This window comes from Alligator mississippiensis, chromosome 4 (genome assembly GCF_030867095.1).
Source record: "Alligator mississippiensis isolate rAllMis1 chromosome 4, rAllMis1, whole genome shotgun sequence".
NCBI classification, from domain to species: Eukaryota; Metazoa; Chordata; order Crocodylia; family Alligatoridae; genus Alligator; species Alligator mississippiensis.
In genome coordinates this window covers 128,243,773-128,268,780 of record NC_081827.1, presented here as the reverse complement: position 1 = coordinate 128,268,780, position 25,008 = coordinate 128,243,773, and the positions used below count along the sequence as shown (strand labels likewise).

The 25,008-nt window shown below is 45.0% G+C and overlaps 1 long non-coding RNA gene across 1 annotated transcript; it reads right to left on the bottom strand.

Moving 5' to 3' along the window:
• Window positions 1–198: 198 nt before the first annotated feature.
• LOC132249860 (uncharacterized) lies at window positions 199–24,273 on the bottom strand. The gene is made up of 3 exons (XR_009461348.1): window positions 24,040–24,273; window positions 3,565–3,728; window positions 199–650 (listed from the first exon to the last, which is right to left on the bottom strand). It is a non-coding gene; the product is annotated as an uncharacterized LOC132249860 (long non-coding RNA).
• Window positions 24,274–25,008: the final 735 nt, after the last annotated feature.

The following is a 25,008-nucleotide window of genomic DNA, read 5'->3' as shown; positions in this document are numbered from 1 at the left end:
TTGTTAGGGAAAGAATGTCTTGCATGATGTTATGTCCTGTAGTGGCTTACCTACAAACTTGAGCTCTTGATCTATCCTAGCAGCAAATGGGATTAGTATACTGGAATTTCTCAGAAAAGGAAAAAAATTAGGGCCATTCAGACAGCAGAAGTAGAGCAGAAGGGAAGATTTTTTTTAATACAATTTGAAAGCCTTTTACTTTTCTTACCAATCTCATTTTATTTATGGATATTGCTTATGTTTTAATTAGATATAGTATTTTTTACTTCCCAACTTAAATATTTCCTGGTATTAACCATAGCTCTGTACTAGTAGAGAATTTTATGTATAGTACAACTCTGGTTTGTTTGGGTTTTTGGGGGAGGGGAAGGTTGTAGAAACTAAAAACTTAAAAATATAGGGTAGTTGATATACCTGGCCTCCTCTAAGTTTGGTGAGCAATGCTGATTGAAGAAATACCAGCTATCAGTTAACATTTCTTGGTTGTGATGGAGCTTGAAGTGCAGAAGCAGAAATGGGGTCGAAAGTCATCCTTTTATTAATCTTAATACTCAGGAATGTCAGGAGGTGGTACACATCACAGTGGACATAAGGTCTAGGGACAGACATTACACATACGCTGGTTGAAGTGATCAGAAACTACTTTAAACCTGTAACAGAACAGACATCCAGTACACATAAATCAGTTTGAAAATGGCCAAAACCGGTTTGAGATAAACCCAGTTGAAGAGCACACATCAACTGCTGAAACTTCCTTAGCCTGACGAAGGGTTTTTGAACTCGAAAGCTTGCTTAATAACTATTCTCCAACCATTTGGGTTGGTCTAATAAAAGATATCAAATTCACCCAAGGAACCTTGTCTGCCTGTATCAGACTTAACTCATTTAGTTCAAACCAGTTTATGCAACCAGATCCCTTGCTGATTTAAGTTAAATCAGAGATCCCCAACATCCTGGCATGCTGTCTGGGCTGGGCTCTGCTCTGCTGTAGCCAGAGCAGAGGTGGGGCATGGCCAGACACTGGCCTGCAATGGCCCCTGAGGCAAATTCCTCCCGCCATCCCCTCTCCCCTCCATTGGCAAACCTTGTGGACCACAGATGGGGTTTGCCAGCCCCAGTTGCATCTACACAGCTTTCCTGCAGCCAGGTAGGGATGGGGTTAATTCCTCCCTCTGTCCAGGTTGCTTGCAGCCAGGGAGGGGATTAATTCTACAGTGGTCCCAGAGCAGGGGAGAGAGGCAAGCTAGTCCCCTGTGTGCAGATCCAAGACCTGCACCTGTGAGCTCAGAGCTAAGACCCGCAGGACCAGACTGAGAGGTGGGAAGTGTTGACAAAGACCTGACAATAATCACACATGTGTGCTGGAGATGGAGTTAATGGAAGTTGCAGACCAGAGAATGCAGAGAGCTACATTTACATTATAAAGCAGAACATGTAAAATCTAAACAAAGCCTTTCTGAATGCCTGGCTGTAAGGAGACACTCTGCCCTCAGGATTAATAAGACTTATGCAAGGCTTTCTCTTGTCTTCCTGCTTTACATTTTAACTTAGACTAAGCTGTGTATGCTGCGTTTTATGGGCTGTATCTTAGCTTAGGCGAAGATTTTTAGTAGTTCCCTGTTGTATGCTTTGCAAATTGCTGTGTTCAATACATGTTTGCTTCAGAGAGAGGACTTTTTTCCCATCCCCACTCCTCAGTGTGGCAGCAGCTCCCCCCACCCCACTCCCCACCAACTGGTTGATTGCTGGCATCCTGTGTGTCCTGCTAGCCCCAGCTGGTGCCTGGCCATGTCCCCTCCGCTCCAGCAGGGAAGGGTGAGAGCTTTGGAGGGCATCTCTCTTTCCTCCCCATTGGCAGTGGCTGGCAGGCATGTTCGTGTGCCCCCTGGCTTCTGGCTTGAGCCACTGCAGGTATGTGCCTGCATTTCCTGATTTAACTGAGACAGTCTGTCCAGTTATTTATCAGGTTAAGCCATGCAGCTTCAACTAACCTGCAAAGAGTGAATCAATTAATGCTCAGGCTTTTTGAATGTCTGTTCCTAGCCCAGAGCAGCATCTGTTTAAATTGCCTTAATTTGTGATGCACTAGTGCAGATATATTAATGACCACTACTGTTTTGAATGTCGGAGCTTCCTGAAGAAGAACCTACATGTTAGTGCTGTGTTCCTCAGGGCACGTACAGCTCAGTCCTAATACAAGAGGAATGTTTCTTTAGCCCAAGTAACAGGGGCATGTGCTTTTAAAGGAGTTCTAATCTTGCTGATGGTCAAGTCCTGAGTGACCCTAATGTACATAATATCTGCTGATTGTGTGTAACTGAAGGATACTTACAGTTTCTCTTAAGTCTCTTATAGCTTATTCCAGACAGATACTTGGGTTTACCAGGGTTTTCTCAAAATTCTTTGGTCTTTGACATACCCTATGGCCACCCCTACAGGAGATGCTAATCCTTAACAACAAGGTTTTTACTCAATGGGGCATGGAGACTGAACTCTCAGGACCAGGAGATCAGCGCTATAAACTTTGTACCCACAAGTGGAAGGAAACAGACCAGGTCAATATTTTAAAGAGGTGTTAACAAAGCAGTGGGGGCCCAAAATAGATTTCCCTCTACACTCTTAACGTTTGTTGTACCATTAAGTGGAATCTATCATTAAAGAAAGAATTAGTCCTCCAGAATGAAGCTTGCAACAGTAAAGAGGGTTTGAGTGAAACTTCATCAGTTTCCTAATGACATGGTAGGATAACATCTGATTTTACACAATGACTTAAGGGCAAATTATAAATTGTTATTAAATAGTTATCAGGTGTTTGAAATGCACTTTATCTTTTTTAATTAAATCATTTAAGAGGGAACTATTTAAGGCTGCAATTTTAATCAAATGCGACTTTCTATTGCTCTCTTATCAAGAACTTTATCCACAAGATTTAATATTTTATAGAGCCACGGGCATTATATTATCTTCTCTGATATTGCCAACCTGATAAAAAGGCTTCACTGTAACTTCTTCACACAGTAGGGCACAAGGTTATCTGACAATTTGTCAAAGGGAAACTGTGCTTTGAAAACATAGTGGCATTACAAAGCACAGTAATATTATGCAAAATAATAACCAAAGAATTACCCAACATTTTATATAGACTATTCACACACTATTCAATTACTGAAGATCTTTTCTTCTGTGATAGTAATTTTGAAGCCAAAATCAGCTCTGATGTGTAAATGAACGTAATTACATTGACATTTAGTGGAGCTGAATCCTCTTGAATTTGTTCCATAATGATGGTATCTATTAAAATTAGTGGGTAAGAGAGCTGTGATGTGTGCAGATATACATATCTTGTCCCTTTCTATGTATGTGTATATAATCCAGTGATAGTGCAGCAGCAGTGAGCTATTCATCAGACAACCAAAGAAGTCCATATTGACTGGCCAGCCCCCTTTGAATGGACTTGGAAGTATACCTGAACTTGCTAGCATTGGTTGATGCCTGACATCTATTACTATTATTCCTAGGCAGCAGTTGTTTTACTTGAGTGCAATGTCAGAGAAAGAGACTCACCCTGAATCAAAGGAGCATGCTGAAAATCTGTGCACTCTTTCCTCCTTCAGCTGCATTTGGAGATATTTAAGAAAGTAGGCTTTCTCAGGTTATTTTGAGATCTTCATCAGCAACTAGCCCAATGCTTTTCATGAGGACAAGGGTCACCATGTGGATGAATAATTCTGAGTGAAGTAAATAAGAGTGAGTCAGGCCAGGCTCAGTCTTGCAAGCCCTGGTTTTGCTCGTCCAGGTTCAGTGAAGCACTTAAGCAAGTACTCAATTTTAAGCACATACACATTTCCACTGAACCCTTCTTAATATTGTTTAGCTAATTGCATGTGATTTCATTAACCAATGCTTCATTGATATCTTAATTATGATAACATCGCTCGTGTCTGCAGCTCCTTTCATTTAATAGGAAGTGAAAGCAATTCATAATTTGTTTACAGAAGCTCTAAAATGCAGCCACCTTGAGGCTGGGTGACAGCCAGTTGGCACTGAGAGGATCTTAGGGAAAGGTACTGTATCATGCCATCTTCTATAGCCATGTGCTTGCTAACTGATGTCTCTCAAAGCCATAATATCTTTTCTCCATATAGTGCTGTGCCTTCAAGCAAATATGCTCACACTTTTCCTCCTGATTTTCTTCCATTGGGGTGCATATCCTTATGTGAATTTTAAGGAGGAAAGCAATGAATGGCAACTGAATACATGCCTGTGGGTGGGGTTAGAGAGAGAACTACATTTAAATGGGAGCAGAAACTTCACCTCTTGCACTCTCTTGCATATGTACAATTCTATGGGAGAAAAATGTGTGCTGCTTTCTGTGCAATCACATTTCCCTTTCAAGAAATGACTGTTTTCCACTTGGATGAGAAAGCAGCACATTTGACTTTACCTTCACTTGTGGCTTTACATTCTTTTCTGAAATCAACTCAAGAGCTTTTCCTTCTGTGTAGCATCCATATGGAAATTACTAATAAAAATGAATACATGCAAAAAGTTGACATATTGTGGTACAATAATTACCACAGCTATTTCTTTATATTTACAATAGGAAATATTTGCACCACCTTAGATGTCACAGTACATTAACTATATGATAGATTGGCCTATTTCCTGGTGCTCACTGTTACTACCATCCACATTTTCATTTTCATCTGTCTGTTTCCAGCCTCAGATACTTCTTTTGTTAAGCATTTGAATATTAATCATTCTTGTGTCAGCTGGGCATTATGAGAGATTTGCATATATGAGGAACAGTAGCATAACTTATAGGGAGGCAACTGGCACAGGAGCTCTGAGTCCTGAGTTTTGGGGGGATCACAAAAATATCTGTTGCCACATCTGTTGGCTAGATGCATTGTTGCTGCCGCCCCAGGCATAGAACTGTCCTGCTATGCCTCTGATGACCTATATAGTTAAATACCATAGACAGACCTCTTATACTAGCCAAAGTTCACATGCTTATGTCCTGAATAGTGTTCAACAGCATCCTTTTTTCTAAGACTAGTAAATTGGCTAAAAATTGTAGTTTTCAGAGGAACCCAAACTGTTCTCTCAGTTGGGTCAAATTCTGCCAATAGGTTCACCTTAAGGAGAGGAAAAATTGGAAAAATAATTTTATTTTGACGTTCTGATTTTTGTCATTGAAACAGTTTCATTTTGTATTTGATTTTTTTTCTGTTGAAAACTTGATTAAATAGTCTGAAAACTAAAATCAACATTTCATTACAAGTTTGAACAAAATGTTTGTCAGATCAAAATATTTTTCCCTGTTTAATCATCAAATCAAACCAAAAATAAAAATAATGACTTCTGCTGCTCAAATAAGGCAAAGAATCAGAATAATGACTTAACCAGAATCTTTTTTGATGCTTTGTACATCTCAGTGGGCCAAATTCCTTCATATGCTTCCATCTGTTTTACCTAATTCTTGCAACAGCCAGAGGGTTCTAGTGCATGTGGCTCACTGAATTGTAAATAGCAATACAGCTCAGTTACAAAAGAACTGCAAATAGGATAAGTTGGTTACCAAAAAGGTTAACAGCCAAAAATAACTTTGAAATTTGTAGGATGGGAAAACTTTCAAAATAATTTTTCCATTTTCACCTGGAAGGCATCTGCCATCCATAGGATCACTGAGGGATATGGAAGCAGAGATCAACAAAAATTTCCTTTTGGACTGGAGGCCTAGGAAAGAAAAGGTCTCCCAACAGTCAACAGAAAACACTGTGGAAGAGGGGATATGTCTACGCTTTCCTGCTGCTTTTCTGAGAGATTCTTTTTTCTCCTTCCAATCTAGCTGCAGATTTTTCATTCATCTCTTCCTCCCTGCCCCTTCCCAAATATATGCCAGGAAGAGCAGAGGTTTCTTTGTTTTATCAAATACTCGTATGAAGTGTGATTCTCCTTGAAAGCTGTCAGTTTGCCAGACTTATAATGGAGGGGGTATCTATAGAATTTTTTCAAGGCTCAGTTGCCTCTTTGGTCTTTAAGTGACACCAACAAACCCAACTCTGCCTTCTGTCTAAACCTCCATTTTGTCCCCCTCTACATAGTGCATTTTGTCAACTTAAGCTCCAGCTTAGGAGCTGATTATTTTAATTGCACATTAATTGTTTGGGATAAACTGGGAGAAGTCTATAAAAAGAAGCCTTCAAGAAGGAGACTTGATGCAAAACCTGGAGTGCTCACAGCAAACAATACCCTGGTATTATTCCATACTCGTTCTTCCTCAGCTGTTAGACATAAAAGATCTTAGAACTGATAATCAGGATGCTAATTACTAACATGACCCACACTAAACAAAATATCAGTGATTGGGCTTGTTGACATGGCGTGTAATTTCCTTTAAAGAAGGAGTAGCCGTAAGTTCTGTTTACAATAATTCTTTATTAGTGGCAGATGAAACATCAAAAACTTCAAAGATTAATTTTTGCTAAGCATCCAGGGAGCCTGAAGCTTTTCCAAATTTCCTTCTGGTCTAGGAATCAGATAGGATCACACATTCTTATCCAGGAAGCAGTGGAAATTGCAAGAGGAGTATGAGCATAGTAATGGAAGCCAGATACTTCTGAGCTGTGATCTGTAATGGCATTGTAGCAGTGACCTGGCCAAGCCCCATACTCACCAGGGCATTCACAGGTGGCAGGCTCAGAGCTGGTCCCTTTCCTGGGCTGGAGTGAGAGTTACAGCCAGGGCCCTGCACAAACACAGAACTCAGCCAGTCAAGCAGGCAGACAGTGAGAGCACTCTTAGGGCCTCTTAGGGCCCAGGAGCCTCAGGTGCAGGAGCTGCTGGGTTCCTCTGAGGCTCTGAACACCTGGCAGTGAGTACAAGGCATGTAGGGGCAAGCAGGGGTCCAGGTTGTCCCAGGCCAACCTGGAACTTCTGGTATAAAAGAGCACCAGCCTGAGATAAAGGGGGAATGCTGGCAGAGGCACTGGACCATGCCATGTCTCCCCACCAGAACCCAGGATCCAGATTGAGAATCACAGAGCTGTCAATTCTGCATGAGGAGCCCTGACCATTCCTCAGCTGATGAAGGTCAGGTACACATAGAGGCCACATGGGAGTTCCTTGTACTGGTGGCCCCCAAGTATCCAAAGGGCTCGGCTCGGGAAAAGCCAGCCCACTTGGATTTGGCTCACAGAAGGGGGTAAACTCTGAAGAGCCCTAGTCACGTTAGGTGAAGCAACTGAGGTACACTGCAAGGCTAACAAGAGGCTGGAAGTAGGCATGAACAACATTATTTGAGTTATAGTTGTGTATTTGTTTCTTTCCATTTGTGGACCCATCCACTTAACAAGCTAAGCCAGATGCCTGATGAAGCTGGGTGCCTACACCAGGTACCAACAACACTGGAGTGGAAAGGGATGGGGTGTAGGGAAAGTGGAGCCCTACAGAAGTCTTGCAGTTATTGGGACCCACATTATCTCCATGAGCCTTGGATCATCAGGTACCACCTCCTGACAGCCATTTCAGTAACCCGAAGTCATGGCAAGTGAAATACAGGAACAGGGGAAGCGGACGCCCCTGGAGTGGGCTGCTCTCAGGCCTTGCATCAGTGTAGCTGCTTGTCCAGGGTCCCTCTACAGGCATACTAGGCTGTGTTAGTCAGAACATTGCCAGTAGATTGAGGTAAGTGATTATTCCCTTCTATTCAGCACTGGTGAGGCCACATCTGGAGTATTGTGTCCAGTTTTGGGCCCCCCACTACAGAAAGGATGTGGGCAAATTGGAGAGAATCCAGTGGAGGACAATGAAAATGGTTAGAGGGCTGGGGAACGTGACTTCTGAGGAGAGGTTGAGGGAAATGGGCTTGTTTATTCTGGAGAAGAGAAAACTGATAGGGCATTTAATCACACCCTTCAATTTCTTGAAGGGTGTTTCCAAAGAGGATGGAGCTAGACTGTTCTCAGTAGTGGCAGATAACAGAACAAGGATCAATGGTCTCAAGTTGCAGCAAGGGAAGTTTAAGTTGGATATTAGGAAGACTTTTCTCACTAGGAGGGTACTAAAGCACTGGAACAGGTTATCCAGACTCTCTATCCTTGGAGATTTTTGACGCCTGGGTAGACAAAACCTTAGCTGTGATGATTTAGTTGGGAATGGTCCTGCTTTGAGTAGGGGGTTGGACTAGAGGGCCTCCTGATGTCCCTTCCAATGCTAATTTTCTGTGATTCTGTGAAATCACAGAGTTGCAATTTTCTTCTGGGCAGAGTTGTCATGGGTTGTGGGTGTGATGCAGTTAAGATGTGGCATTTTCAGTTACCAGGAAGGACACTCTGGGGCAAATTCTGTTCTCTGTTACCCCAGTACCAATAGCTCTACAAACAATGCAGTTGCACTGGTATAGCAGAAGGCAGAATGTATTCCTGTGCACAGCATGTTTTGCTGTACATCCAAAGTATCAGGGAGTCATGATTTTAACGGCTGATTCTGCAGTTCATTATTTATACAGGAAAGTCTTTACTCATATCTGAAGTTGTTATCAAGGTCAGACAACTAATGTACATTGCAGAGGGAAAGTAAAGTGATGACTGCAGAGAAGAATGTGTGACAAGCTACAAAACGATGGTAGCTAATTTTGGATTAATGAGCCTTTTAAAATTAAGCCTGATGAGAGCAAAAGGTGCTATATAGAATATTACCTTGTTTCATTTGAAGCATTTGGATATAGGAGCATCTCAGAATACAATCAAATTTTGCCTTTGGGTTAATTTTCAAAACATTCAGTGTGAATGTGAGGGGAAACGGTTGTCATATCTCCCTTAGGTTGAGCATTTTTATCCAGAATGCAGGACACGTGATTTTTGTCTGAAGCACACAAAGCAGACACCTTGCTCAGAGTAAAAGGTTTAGTCTGGGTGAGAGCAGTTTTTTTCTGTGTGTTGGCTTTTGTTATAATAGCTATTTCCTCCTATCCAGATGATTTCTCGCTGCTTTCTTTTAGTGAGTGCATGCCACCTTTGTCAGTTCTGTAAGTCTAAAAAATATGGGATATGCAGCAGCCTTTCATTTTCATCTCAGTTGGAAAATAAGATGAGCTGTTCCACTTTCCCCATGAAATAATAGGGCTATGTTCTTAAAGGATGGTGCCCAGCTGAGAGAACAAGAGAGCCACACACCCTGGAAAGAGGTAGCAACCTCTGTGAAATCATGATTATCTGTCAGGGCCTTTTATAGAAGTCACATGGCTTGGGCAGGTTTCCGTTAGGAGGGGGCCACAATCTCAAATTGTCCTTTCTTTTGAGGTGGAGAAGAGATGAGGTGGAGGGGTTGCTTTTGTGTTGTTTTATCTCTGTCTTTGTCCTTATTGGAAAATAAATCATGTGCATGTATTTTGTGGAGATTTGGTGGTAATCATCTAGGAAATGTGCTCTTAGTGTAGGAAAAGTAGCAGTGCAAAGACTTTAGTCATACAGCGTTCTTTACTTTATTGTTCTTGTTGGTTTTTCATTTAAATACCCATAGTATAATAATCCACATCTAGAAATAACTCTGAATCCAAATCCCCTCTGATTTGGGTACCTGAAATCTAGATTCTAATTCTATATTTTGCTTCCATTTCAGTTTTTAATAAATAGTGACATGTCTATATCATTCTCAGCTCTTGGACAGATAGAAAAGGTCAATTATACTAGTGTAAAACTACTCTGGTGGAAATAGAGAGTGAACACACAATGTGTAGCCCTACACTGGTATAGATTTTGATTTCAATGTAGAATTACCCAGGAAAAAAATCAGCAGTAAACCTATATAATGGTACATATGACAAGCAGCTACCCCTGGATTACAGGCTATCTGTCCATTCCATTTCCTGGTGTAATTTATGTCTGTGTATAAAACCAATACAAGTTAAACATATATAAAGGCATTATGTATCCAAGCCCTTAATGACATTCCTTTGGAGTGTGCGACCTAACTATGGGTGGTTGAGCCCAATCCACTCGAGTAGGTCAGGGACAAAAGGGTTCGGGCCTTTCCTCCTTCTTCTGTCTCTCCCTCCGTCGACAGAAACACACCGGGGAGGCAGTGAGATAAGAAAATCGCTTTACTCACTATTTCAGGCAACAATCTCGTACAGCTGTATCAGGAATCTAGTTCGCCGATTCCTCGGTAGCTCTTGAACATACTCAGATGGTATACCAAATCGTGATGGGGCCGTCCAGGTTTTCACCGATGCAGGACCTCCGGCGAGGGTGATCAGTCCTCTCCGATATTATGTGGGTCCCCCCCCGTTGTTTTGGCGCGCTCCCCTTTTAACCAGGCAGCGTCTGCCCGCCCCCTGCCAATCAGCACGAGCGGGAACGCTGCTAACCGCGCCCATCACTCCTCCTCCCCTTGCTATGAGCACGGCTTGCTCTCACCTTGGTGTTTGGTCATATCTTTTTCATTTCTTTACCACATAGAGGTCTACAGATTTTAATGTCTGTTCTTTTAATTAGATATGGGGTCAACTTTTCTATTTCCTTATATTTGTGTAAGCCAGTGATTCTCAGTCAGGGTTCTGTGGCACTCTGGGGTGCCTTCAGATCCTTTCAAGGGTGCCATGGGATGCTAACCAATGTTAGCGTTGTTTGGTATGCAAACCTAACACAAGATAAGCTCAGAAATTTCAAATAGGAATCCATAGTGTTAAAACCATGCTGATTTGTTGTGGTCTTTCTAATTTTTTTGCAAAAGAAGAATTACTTTAGTCAAAAAAACTAGTGGAAGCTATGAGCTGGCATTTTCCAAGAAGTGCCTTGAGTCTAATGTAGGGTGCCTTAAGTTTAACAAGATTGAGAATCATGGGTGTAGGTATTCTCATCTGTGCTAAGGTGGGTGTAAATCCTATAAGATGGTAACATTTTACACTAAATTTTAATTCATGCTGTACAACGAGAAAAATGACCACACAGATGTAAGGTAGTAGAGAACTGCAGACAAGGATAACCAGCTGGGTGGGGAAACTCACTGATTTTAGCGTTTATTGTGGTCATGAGATATTTAGGCATTGCATCATCTTCTGGTGAGCTGATACCTCCCCTCCCCCATGGTAGAGAATGGGGACAAGAGAATCTTCAGTCTGCTCTTTTGTACAGACATTATGATTTAGAGTTGAAGATGGTTGCATTCTATTTCTCAAATAACTATCTATTGTACATTTTTTCTATAACCTAGATGCAGGCATGTAGGTAAAAAGGCAAAATGAGAGTGGTAAGTATTCATTCCCATTTACTTCCTGTGTGGTCTTTCTCAAAGTACTATTATAGAAATACAGATGAATGAGCATCTCATGGTACATTGGTTGCTGCATATATTACTTTATTGCAGCCATCAATCAGACAACTGAGCTGAGCTGCAGGAAAGAAACTGTTTTTAGTTGTTTCAGTTGGAAGCACCATATGTAGGTAGGTATAAGTTTGAGTTATAGAGAGGTTAAAGGGACTTGGCTAAGGTTATACAGCAAATTACTGGCAGAACCATGAATGAACCTATGTCTTCTGTCTCTCAGTCCATTGCACCACTCTACGTTACTGGTAACCATGGTTACCCTATGTAGGTTTTTTGAACATTTATTTTAGTCTTGTACTAAACTGCACATAGATATGCAAATGTTGTTGCAGAAACAGCACATTACAAGTGGCCAGTCCCCCTGAAAAACAGCAAACTCCAAGTTGTAGTTAGGTGGATTTTAGATGATTTTTATAAAGTCCAGAAGAAAGGTTTTTAGGCACAATAAAAAAAAGAAAGAATATTTAACTATGTAGCACATTGGGGTCCCAGGGGTGGCTGTGATGCCCCCATGGCGCCATGATGTGCCTCACTCCACCCTTAGGGAGAAAACTTCTGTTTTCTCTTGCCATGCCTTGATTATAATAATGATAATAAATAGGGAGGCTGCCCATGGGCCTTCACATGGCCCCAGTCCAACTGGCCCCTCTCATCTTAGGCCCCTTGCTGGGCCACTCAGGCCAACAGCTCCCTACAGGTGTCACCAATCGAATAGTGTGGTACTGAAATGTAAGTGTCCTCCTGGCCTCAGCCACAGGACTCTGTGTCCCCTACACCTGGGTCCTGACCTCACCTAATCAGGTTGATGTCAATTCACTTTGTCAGTGTCCAGTTTCTTGAGCGGGTGAAACAACTTGTGTGGACTTACTTCCGATAAACATGTGCCCCTTAGCCTGACTAATTCTCTTTAGGAGCTGATACTTTTCTTTCCCAGTTTATGTCTATTCCTCCCATCTGGGGGAGGGAAAGGTCTCCTGTTGCCCTTTGTCTGCTCCCTGCCTCTCTGGAAGCTCATGGATCATCAATTATGGCCCTCAGAAAACCAATCCACTCTTCATCTATCTGTAGTCCCTTTTCTGGACACTTAGAATGGCTGGATCATTTTTCAACCAGCCTGGTTAGGGCTACTTTCAACCTGACACCCATGGGTCTCTCCTTGCTGAGGCCCGACCCTATTCAGGTAATCAAATTTGCCTCCAACCACCTTCTACCTCCATAGGCTCCCAGATTAGGCCCTTTCTCTCTTTCTATATTCTGAACACCATTAGCTGGTCACCACTGGGACTCGCCCTACCGATTTTCCTTCGGTTTCAAGTGCTTCTTCCCAATCCGAGTCTTTAGCTCCTCTCCTTGCCTCCACACAGACAGCACTACATCATCCCACTTCTGGCTCCAACTCTCCTCACTGGGGATCTGCATCTTGGCTGGTTTTCTATCTGGCCTTCCAGTTACTCAGAATCCCAGAGTTGGCTCCCGGAGTGGACAGAGAAAGAGCTGACAAGTTGTTACACTTGATTTCTTACCCTAGAAATGCAATTTCTCCTTTCTCTATTTTCTCCTCTCTCTTTACCACTGATATTGACCAGTCTTGTCCATTCTCCCTTTCTAGAGGGAGGAGGAACCTTGTTTATTCCCCATACTTCTTGGATTTGTGTACATACATCAGAGATATTCTGTATTTTGACTTCCTTACTTCCCTTTTGTGCCACTAGGTCAAGTCCTATAGCTCTTTGGCCCTTTCCCAGAATTGAACTGTTTCTTCAAATCCCTTCCCCATTGGACTGCATGCTCTGTTTGCTGGAGGGTTTTGATCACTATCCCCCATGGAACCTAGTTAAAGCCCTCCTTCTTAGATTGGCCAGATAATGCCCAGAAATGCTCTTCCCCATTTTTATTAGATGGATCCAATCTCCAATGAATCCTGTGTACAGGACCTCCATCTGACGCAGGAGGTACATGGTTCCACTAGGGGGAATGCCTTGCTGGACCTGGTATTGGCAACGGGGGATGACATGGTAGGAGACCTACAGATCAGTGGTCACCTGGGGGACAGCAATCACCAAATAATGGAATTCATCATAAGACGTTGAGTGGGTAAGGTAACTAGTAGGGTGAAAGTACTAGACTTTAGGAAAGCTGATTTCAATGAACTCAGGTGTTTAGTCAAGGAGTAAGAGACTCTTACTGCACAGTAAGAGTTTTGAAGAGATGGGAGCCCAGGAAGGGTGGCTGTGCCTTAAGGAAATGATCCTTCGGGCACAGAGGGAGACGATCCCGATGTGGGGAAAAAGGGGGAAAGGGGCCAAGAGACTTCCTTGTCTGACCCGAGAAATCCAGAGCAACCTACGGGCAAAAAAAGGGGCATATAAAAAGTGGAAAAAGGGAGAGATTACTAAAGAGGAGTATACCTCCTCTGCTTGCACTTGTTGGGAGGCAGTTAGACAGGCCAAAGCTACCATGGAGCTGAGGATGGCATCCCAAGTTAAGGATAACAAAAAATTGTTTTTTTAGCTATATAGGGAGTAAAAGGAAGGCCCAGGGTGGAATAGGACCTCTACTAGATGGGCATAAGCAATTGGTGATGGACAGGGGGGACAAGGTTGAACTCCTAAATGAGTTCTTTGCCTCAGTGTTCCTAAGCGAGGGGCAAGACAAGTCTCTCACTGGGATTGTAGAGAGGCAGTAGCAGGGCGCCAGAATACCAAGCGTAGACCCTGAGATGGTGCAGAGGCACTTGGAGGAACTGGATGCGTTTAAGTCGGCAGGCCCGGATGAGCTCCATCCGAGGGTACTGAAGACACTGGCTGACGTCATTCCACAGCCACTGGCGGGAATATTTGAACACTCATGGTGCACAGGCCAGGTCCTGGAGGACTGGAAAAGGGCCAATGTGGTCCCCATTTTCAAGAAGGGGAGGAAGGAGGACCCAAACAACTATAGGCCAGTCAGTCTCACCTCCATCCTTGGCAAAGTCTTTGAAAAAATTATCAAGGCTCACATTTGTGAGAGCCTGGCAGGACAAATTATGCTGAGGGGAAACCAGCACGGGCTCATAGCAGGTAGATCATGCCTGACAAATCTAGTCTCTTTTTATGACCAGGTTACAAAACACCTGGACACAGGAGTAGGGGTTGACGTTGTTTACTTAGACTTCAGGAAGGCCTTTGTTACGGTATCCCACGCCATACTGGTGAACAAGTTAAGAGGCTGACTTGGATGACTGCACGGTCCGGCGGGTGGCGAATTGGCTAGAGGGTCGTACCCAGAGAGTCATAGTGGATGGGTCGGTATCAACCTGGAAGGGTGTGGGCAGTGGGGTCCCGCAGGGCTCGGTCCTTGGACTGATACTCTTCAATATCTTCATCAGCAACTTGGACGAGGGAGTGAAGTGTACTCTGTCCAAGTTTGCGGATGACACAAAACTGTGGGGAGAAGTGGACACACCGGAGGGCAGGGAACAACTACAAGCAGACCTGACAGGTTGGACATATGGGCAGAAAACAACAGAATGCAATTCAACAAGGAGAAATGCAAAGTGCTGCACCTAGGGAAGAAAAATGTCCAGCATACCTACTGCCTAGGAAATGACCTGCTTGGTGGCACGGAAGCGGCAAGGGATCTTGGAGTCCTAGTGGACTCCAAGATGAACATGAGTCGTCAGTGTGACGAAGTCATCAGGAAAGCTAATGGCATTTTATCGTGCATCAGCAGATGCATGACGAACAGATCCAAGGAGGTGATAATTCCCCTCTATCAGGTGCTGGTCAGACCGCAGTTGGAATACTACGTGCAATTTTGGGCGTTGCACTTCAAGAGGGATGTGGATAACCTGGAGAGGGTCCAGAGAAGGGCCACTCGTATGGTTAAGGGCTTGCAGGCCAAGCCCTATGAGGAGAGACTGGGGCACCTGGACCTCTTCAGCCTCCGCAAGAGAAGGTTGAGAGGCGACCTTGTGGCTGCCTATAAGTTCATCGTGGGGGCATAGAAGGGAATTGGTGAGGCTTTACTCACCAAGGCGCCCCTGGGGGTTACAAGAAATAATGGCCATAAGCTAGCAGAGAGCAGATTTAGACTAGACATTAGGAAGAACTTCTTCACAGTTCGAGTGGCCAAGGTCTGGAATGGGCTCCCAAGGGAGGTGGTGCTGTCCCCTATCCTGGGGGTCTTCAAGAGGAGGTTGGATAGGCATCTAGCTGGGGTCATCTAAACCCAGCACTCTTTCCTGCCTATGCAGGGGGGTCGGACTCGATGATCTATTGAGATCCCTTCTGACCCTAACATCTATGAATCTTGATAGCAGTCCTTCTCCGAAGAGCATCTGTCTGCTGACAAAGAAACCGAAGTCTTTAGGCTGACACTGCTGTCTCAGCCATGCATTCAATACCAGGATACAATGGTCTGTGCCTGGGCCTGTACTTTCCATTGGAAGAATTGATGAGGACACCACTTGTGCTCCAGGCTCCTTAAAACTCCTGCCAAGAGCCTCACAGTCACCTTTGATCTGTTCAATGTCATTCCCAGCAGTACTGTTGGTGCCTGTATGGACAAGCAGGAAGGGGTATTAGGCTGAAGGACAAATGAGCTTTGATAGACTCTGTGACATCCTGAATTCAGGCTCCAGTCAGGCAGCACACCTCCCAGGCCCCCAAATCTGGATGAGAAATTGGTGCCTCTGTCCCATGCAGAAGGGAGTCACCAACCACCAGCACTTTTCTTTTCCTTCTTGGTGAAGTGGTTCTGGAGCCCCTGTCCTTGGGGCCTTGTTCTTCCTGCTCTCTAGACTGTTGCTTCCTCTGCTTCATGCCTGCAGATATCCTCTCCTCTGCTTCTTCCTCAGCAGTTCCACTGCAGAGTGCTGGAAAACAGGTGCTGACTTTGATCCTCAGAAGTTCATCAAAGTACTGTGGTTCATTTTTTAAATGTCCTCACTTAATAACCCATGAAAGAGAAAGGATTGCACTGTGCTCCTCAATCTGAGGATCAGTACTTGAGGGGGAGCTGTATTCTCCTTTATTTTAACCCTCAAGAGTAACTCTGATGTGTATATACATGGATAATCAAGATTGGAGCAAATTTTAACTGTGTCTGCCTATCAGGAAAGTTATTTTGTTTGAGGTTACAATTAGAAGCATTAGCATGCTCTTCCTGTTCGATAAGATCTGGAAAGGGGCTTTGTGCTTAGTCATCATTCTTTACGTTGTCTGGAGCCTAAAAGACTTTCAGACACTGGGCTGGCTTTCTTTACTCTTAACTGCTTCCATTGTCAGTCTGTATTGTTGGCCCTTTTTGACCTGAATGGTTAGCCAGTATCCAAGAACTTTTTATTTTTATTAGGAGAAGAAATTGATTGTTGAGGACAGGTATCTTTTGGGGAAGGGAATCCTATTTAGGTGCAAACAATGTATGTAATCCATTTTCTTTAACACAATAGAAGCAAATAGGAAGCAGTTTCTATTGCTCAGAAACCTAAGCCTGCCTTTGGGAACATAGGTGCTCCAGGATGCTGAAGGGGGGGGCACTTTAATTAATAAGCTGTGCTAATTAAAAGTGCCCAAACGTCACATGTATGTCAGTGTCCCCACGCTGAAAAATGGCAGCCAGGTGCTTTGAAGTAAAGCTCATTGAATGAGCTGTAGTTCAATGTGCCCCACCGCCATTTTTCAGCGTAGGGACACTGATACATGTGATGCTAGACTAGAGCGTGTAGGAGTGCCTTAATTTCTGTGCGTGTTTCCAGTGCATTGGAGCAGGCTCCATGCATGTGTATAGGAGCCCTTTGTGCCCAAAAGAAGTCTTCCTCCCAGGACCAGGCTCACCTTTGCTACTTTTGCTTCCTGCTGGCTCTCTGCCTCACACATACAGCTACTACCAATAAATCCTGCCCCTGTTGTTGTAGGCAGTACCCAAGGAAATCCCATGGCCCTACACAGGTTGACTTCTGACTGGGCTTGCCATACAGCACTCTGCATTAGTTTTGTAATGTTTCAGCTATCCCCAAACAGAGAGTAGATCCTCATTTATTTACATTACCATCAAGGCATGGCAGACGAGATGAGAAGCACCCTGGAGGCAGAGCGAGGCATGGTTAATACCAGGGGGCATCACAGCCACCCCTGGGACCCCAACATGTTACACAGCTTAATATAGACTTGCTCAACTCAAGACTTACTTTCCCATTGAGTTCAGAGGCCTGAGACCTGAGACCTTGGACTTGTCTGTAAGGTACATTTGTATACCGAATGTAGCAGCAGATTTTCTGAGATATGCAGTAGTTTTCACTCTTGGTTCTTAACAAGAAATGACCACATCTTCGCATCATAGCAGCTTGGCAGAGTTTCCCTGAATCTAGTGGACATGTTCCAGTTTTTAAATGGGCATAACCCTTGCCCCCCTCAGAAAGTATACTGGTGTGGAATGTTAAACTGACTCTCAGAAATCCCCAGGTTTTGCCTTTCTTTTGTTTTATGTCTTATGAGAAATAAATAAAGTTCTGGAACAGAATGCCAACATCAGAATCTCAGTGTGATATTCTTAGGCCATTAGGGCTGCTATCCTGAAAAAGTCCATCAAAGTACCATGGGTCATTTTTTACATGTTTTGCTTAGGTTTCACTGTTCCTGTTTTGAGGCTTTCATGACAAGAATGAAAAATACCCGTTGTCTGCAAAGTTCTAATAAGCTCCTCCCCCTTGCCCGTCAGTCCTTGGTACCCCATGCTGGTTCTGTCTTTAATATGTGTGGATATAGTCAGACCTGTGGTACATGTGCATAAGCATCCAAAACATCCATTAGAAGAGCTCTGATTCTCCCAATTAAAGCTAGTCTCTTTTTAGTTGGTTGCTCATTCAGATGAACTGAAATAGCTCCTAATGCCAGGGGCAATTTCCCTCCATCCGCTTTACAAAAACACAACCATTTCCCATATCTCTTTGGCTTGGTATACTTTAGAATAAGGTCTTTGTTTTGCAATAAAAAGCTGATATGTAATATAATGAGCCTGATCCTGTGATGTGTCAAAAGGCCGCAGCTCTCATTCATTTAGCTGGGAATTGAAGGTGCTTTTTCTCTTGTTTGGGGCACTCAGAATATTTGAGGACTGGGCCCAGTTCAATTCAGAGGGCTGAAGTATACTGGCTGTAAGCTGTTCTGGTGCCAACTGGCTCTGAGAATGAGCCCTCTGAGCTGTCACCTTAAGGGGATCAAGTTGCTTGTTGTGGCTTTTCTAAAGAAAATGCCTAGTGTTAGGAAAGCAGCTGGAATACTTTTGTTCCCCATGATACATGAGTGAGATTCTGATAAGTCAAAGCAGTGCAGTCTCATTTACTTTTGCATATCATCATTTCTATTACTCAGCAATTGAAACAAGCAGGCACTTGCATCCAAAATAACTGTGCTAAAAGAATATTAAGGTTGCATGGTCAAGCACTAAACGTTTAGGAAATGCCAGAATTTAGGCTGCTTTTACAGCTTTAATTTGAAACTGACTACTTGTGTGTGTATAGTCTTTAATTATGTGATCATGTTATGTTTTCCACTGGACCTTAGCCTTGAAATTAGCATTATGTGATGGTTTGTGCATTCCCAATGAAGAACTGTGGGACTCATTAGCATGAACCAATATAGCCAGCAGATAGAATGGTAAAGAAAGAGATATTTATGAAGTATGATAAGTGACCAGAGTTATATGTTGAGGCTATTGAGTTTTAAGTCCAAGAAACTTGTGCCCAGATTGCATTTCTGTTTGAAGCCCCATCAGAGTCCCTCCTGAAACAAAACTCCCTAGTTCCATACATCCTAGGATGTATGGAAGATTGTAGTAAATACATGTTAAAGCAACCATTATCACATTTTTACTTTGAAAAGGTTTCAGTCCTCTCTTTTGCCTGCTGGTGTCACTTTCCACTTCTATTGAAAGGGTATGGGTTAAAACAAGTAGTTTCCTAGTAAAACGATAGTTGTCTGGGAGCAGATTTTGTAGTTAATTAACTTTTTATCATTAATGGCTGAGATTTGACAGTTATTCTCCCATCCCCAATTTTAAATTCCATTGGAAGGAGAGGAGTATCTCTCAAGGCTCTGAACAGTGAACAAATGTTAATTCAATAGTTGTGGTAATTTATGAGCTGATAATTGTTAATAGAAAATGGAATTACTCTTTTCCAATCTTACACTAAATCAGTCTGATCAAATATGATTATGTGTTAAGTTACTCAGATTACTATTAAATGAATCATATATTAAACATGATGGGACATATTAATTAAAAGGTGTGGTGCTTTGGAGATCGGTAAAATTACACCAGGAATTAGATGGATTCATTTCCTGCATACCCATAGGCCCAGTCCTGACAATATTGATGCACTTCCTTAAATTTACTCGCATGGGTAAGCCTACTGAGGGCTCTGATCCAGCCAGGGCTTTGAGTACAGGTTTAATTATCAGAATGTGGAGCAGGCTTATAGACCTCAGTGCTCAACAACACCTATCCTGAAGGCTTCACCCAGAGACTGTTTCTATTACAGGCTAATGCAGGGGCTCCTACTCAGTTTTTAAACCCAGCCTTCCCACCCCCAGCTATCCTCCCAAAAACACCTTATGCCTAGTAATTCCAAAGAAGATGGAGCTAGACTGTTCTCAGTGGTGGCAGATGACAGAACAAGGAGTAATGGTGTCAAGTTGCAGCAAGGAAAGTTTTGGTTAGATATTAGGGAGAAATTTCTTATCAGGAGGGCAGTAAACCACTGGAAGAGGCTACCCAGAGAGGTTGTGGAATCTCCATCCTTAGAAGTTTAAGACCCAGTAGACAAAGCCTTGGGTGGGATGATCTAGTTGGGGATGGTCCTGCTTTGAGCAGGGATGTGACAAAAGGAGCCAATTCACAGCCTGGTCAGGAGACCAGGCCGCTTCTTTGTCCTTGGGCCACTTCTTTTCCTGCCACACTTTGATGTCCTATTGTTTTGATGTTAATAGGCGGGAGGCTACCCTTTGGTCCACCCTGATGTCAAGGGCCTGATGTACATGCTCCAACCACCCTTGCACATGTCCCAGGCCTCACAGATGTTTCCTCTAGCTAGGTAGCACTGGGAGCCAAGCTCTGGAGTCTCACGTGGGACTCTCACTCCCCACCAGAGCCCGAGGTCCCAGCATCCTTGCAGATTTTTTCAACTGCCTCCTCTACCCTGGGACCTCACAAAAGCAGTCCAAGTAGTAGGGTGGAGTGAACTGTCTCTATCTCTGGGGCCACACTACTCTGCCCCCTTTCATGACCATGCTACTCTGCCTTACCATTCAGGCTCAGAGTTGACCACCCCATAGGCTTAGATGGTACTCTGCTTGTCATGCCTAGCCCACCACTCTAGCCTCTCACTCAGGGCTCAAAGTAGAACACCTCTGCAGGCTCAGGTAGCCCTCTTCTGCTTTGCCTGGCCCACCTCCAGGATCTACCACCTCACAGGGCTCAGGTGCAGCTACTCTGTGTACCTGGTCCTGAACTGCCTCCAAAGCCCACCCAAAGGTGGGGGTAGGGGTTTAGGTGCCCCAACCCACCTTACACCAGGGTGGTCCTCAAACCTGGCATTTATGTGGCCCTGCCTGACCACAGGCAGGACCACCAGGCCTCTCTATCCCAGCAGGGTACAGTTTCAGGTCATGAGGATCAATGAGGCCTCCTCCTTTCCCACAGCCTCACCCTTACTCCTAAGGTGTTCCAGAAGCAGCTCAGCCCAATGTTACCTCCTTAAGCCCTCCAGACAGACTGCTCTGCTCTTATACCAGAGCTCTCCAAAATGGCCACCCTTGTCAGACACCTGGTGGCTGGCTGCTCCAGCCCTTAAACAGATGGAGCACTGAAGCTGCTCTGTCACAAGGGGATTGGACTAAATTACTTCCTGAGGTCCCTTCCAACTGTAATTTTCTATGATGCTATGATCTTCAGTCAGATCAAAAGTCACATCAGAAGACAAACTTGTGACTTCTGTGAAATAAGTTGACAGCCACTGTCCATTTCCCACTGTCAGCATCAAAAAGCCAACTACCCACAAACAGCAGAAAAAAGCAACTTTAGCACAAAAGTTAAATAGTTAAATAAGCATTACAAATAACTTACCTGAGACACTCCTAGAAATACTCTCTCCAGAGAAAGGCTGAGGTACATGTGTTGTGGGGAAGCCACAGACCTAAAGCACTACACTCAAGCTCTATTGTATGTGAATCAGGCAGGACCCATCAGATCAGTATGTGGCAGGGCACTGCTGGTGCTTGCTACTTTAAGGGCCAAGTCAAGCAGCCAGCAGGTGCTTGATTGCAGTGGCCATTTTAGAATCAGAGCCACCCATATAAACAGAGCAGTTGGCTGTTGGCAGCCAGGTAGGAAATATTGCCTGGTGGAACTGCTGTATGAGAACATCTACAGGTAGAAGCAGGAGGCTTTTGGTCCTGGGCATGACCTAAAACTGCACCCTGCTGGGGGTGGGTGGCCTTGTGGGGCTCCCAGTGGTCCAGAAGCCTCCAGAAAAATACCAGACCAGTTACCACCCTAGTGAAAGGCAGGTTGGGGTGCCTCAATAACCCCTAGTCCCCACATCACTGTGGGTAGCAGTTGGCCCTAGGCATGGCTATGGCCACCTGAGCCCCCACTGGGGAGGGAAGCCCCATAGCCCCAGTAGAGGATAGAAGATGTGGAGCCCCAGTGAGGGGGAAACCAGAGGGCTGGGAGCCTGGTGTATGTGTGAGTTTGTATAGAGTTGCCCTAGGATGGGCCAGGGCAAGCTTGGCCCCCATTGGGTAATTGGCTGGCCACTACCCTGGTGAGGGTTGTGGGAAAGGCCCAAAAGACAGTAAATCTGCCACCCAAGGTGTGTGCTAGGTAAAGCCTATGGCTGAAGGGGCCTGCTTCAAGAGGGAGCAAGGCAGTATATGTTGTTGATATGTGAAATAGACCCTGTAAGATGGGGTGGAGCATAAGAGGCCCCAGTGAGAGGAGGGTGGTATGAATGTGTGTGTCTGAGGCCTGACAATGAGGGCTAAGCTTGGTCTGGCTGTAGACCAGGAGCATGGTGTCACCTGGATGCCATCTGCAAGGCCTGGGCTGTGGTGTAGGGGAGGAAAGTAGCCACAGATAGCACCCCCTGGCATCGGGGCAAGAATGGGCAGCCTCCCACCTAATTAGAACCAATTAAGAAGAAACAAGGCTTTGCAGATAAGTGAAGTGGGCAGTTAGCTCAGAAACAGGTGGGCAGGCCAATGGTGGACCGGCCCCAGGAAGGCCTCCTGTTGCACAGAATTTGAGAAAAAAGTGGTACTAACCAATTACAATACTATGTATAATTCTATTTTCCTATCAGCTCTACTCCAGAATAGCCAGAGTATGGAATGTACCTCAGTATGTTTTTATATTCAGTCATTCAGAAGTCATCAGTTGACTTTATTAAATGTATTTATACAGGTGTATATATACATATGCACATACTATACACCTAGCACAGCTGCTAAGCCAAAAAAAAATATTCCCACATTCTATGTTATTCATATTACTAGTATGCTTGCTTTCAGTAAGACCAAATATACAGATCTCTCTATATTAAAGAAAGTTTTGTAAGTGAAATTTTGGGAAATACAGGCTACTTTCCTGGCATTTGGTGTTCACTTGATGATCAGAGTACTCTTAAGGAAGCCTGAAAGGTGCCAAACTTCCATTTATTACTATTGAGGCAGTAGTTTGGAGACATGGTTGTGGATGGGGTGATAGAAGGTGGTCTCTGTCCCATAATGTTTACAAGCCACTGGGCATGTCTACACATGGATTTACGCCAGCTTAAATTTACTGTGCAGTAAGTTACTGTGCAGGAAGCAGGAATAGGATGTTGTCTACATGTGTAAGCAACCTGAATTTAGTCTCAGGTCAGAGCAGCCTGCCATGTGCCCCTGTGGCTACTGGGGGGAGCTCCAGCTTGTGGCCACATGGTTGCCAGCTCTTGGCATCCATGCTGAGGCCAGAGGCAGCTGCCAGCACTTGGTGGCCATCCTAAAAACTCACCCTCTGCACTGTGACTTCTGAGCAGACACTTCCTGTGTCAGAAGCAACATAGCAGACACTCAGTCTGCATGTGCCAGCTCTTCTCCTGCCTCAGGTGCATCTCCCGGCTATGGCTGACCCTACTTCTCTCCCTTGTGCCCAGGGACAGGCTCCCCTGTTCCTCAAGGCTGCTGTGGCTGTCCTCCTTATCCACTGCCAATACCAAGTCCTGGCTTACAGCCACCTGGCACCACCTAGCTCCCCCACCTACTCCAATCACCCACTAAATCAGAGGTATTTGGTAGGCCTGTGTGAAGCAGCTAGTATCTGCTTCAGATTTCGATTTGGATTATTTGGGGGGCACTGATTCAATTTGGTGATGTGAGTCACTTGGCCCAAATCAATTCAGCTGAATCTGATTAGATTTGGCAGCAGCCAAATCTCTGAATCAGCCAGGCCCATCCCCTGCCTGCTCTACCAGCCTGGTAATGGCTGCCCCACCCACCCCAGCTCCCAGCACTTGGGGGAAAAAAAGAGCCACGACTCAGTGGGTGCTGCTGGGGGGTGGGGCAATCCCCACAGCCCCAGTCTGCATGGGGGGGCTCTGCACAAGTCCCCAGACATGCCGGCCCCCCATGGCTGCCCCAGCTCTGGCCCTTTAAGAAAAAAATAACCTGAGAAAAATCCCGGACTCACCATTCCTGCTGGAGGGGGCGTGATCCCCGCTGCCCTGTGCCACATGGGGGGTTCTTCATGAGCCTTCCGAAGCCCCAAGGCTGCTGCAGGAGCAGTGAGTCCCAGGCTTGTTCTCATTTGTTTTTTTTCCTTAAAGGGCCAGAGCATGGGCAGGTGAGGCAGCTGTGGGGGAGCGAGGGGGTGGTCGGGGGGCTTGTGGAAAAGCCCCCCCCCCATGTAGCATAGGGCAGTGGGGGGCAGCAGGGATTGCTTCCCTGCCTGGCAGCACCCTGTGAGCCAGGGCTTTTTTTTAAAGCACCGGGAGCTGGGGTGGGTGGGGCAGCCATGGGGGTGGGGCTGGAGGAGTGGGCAGGGTTTGGGGGAGTTGCGGGGGCTGGGGAGCAGGAAGGGGATGGGGCCTGCCAGGGATGCTGCCATGGTCTCTTCCTCCCTCCTCCAGTCCCCCCTTCCCCTGCCCCCTACTTTCCAGCTCTGAGTCAAGTAGCAGCTCCCTGCTACAGCCACTGGGGACTGTCTGAATCATTGAAGCTCTCCGTCTCTTTTCCAAAGATTCAGAGAGCTTTGAATCAATTCAGAGCTTTAAATTGATCCCCTGATTTGATTTGGATTCAGAGATTTGGCCATCAAATTGGGCCAAATCTCCTCTGAATCGAATCAGCACCTGAAGCTTCACACAGCCCTAGTTTATGGCCTTCCACTTCTCCTGCTGCCATGCAGCTGCTGCCACCAGCTTCACTGACTGCAGCCTCCAGGACACCCCTGCTGTCCCAGGAGCCCTGCCACCAGTGGGCCCACCATGCCAGCTGGGACTAGTGGCAGTGTATCATGCTGCATTAGTAGGATGATGACCAGTATTAACTGGACAGCCTGGATAACATTTGAGGACCTGCTGTTCCAGGTCTGGCCCCACCTGGAGCAGCAGGACATGGCCTTGCACCCAGCTGAACCCAACAACACCCACCTAGCCCT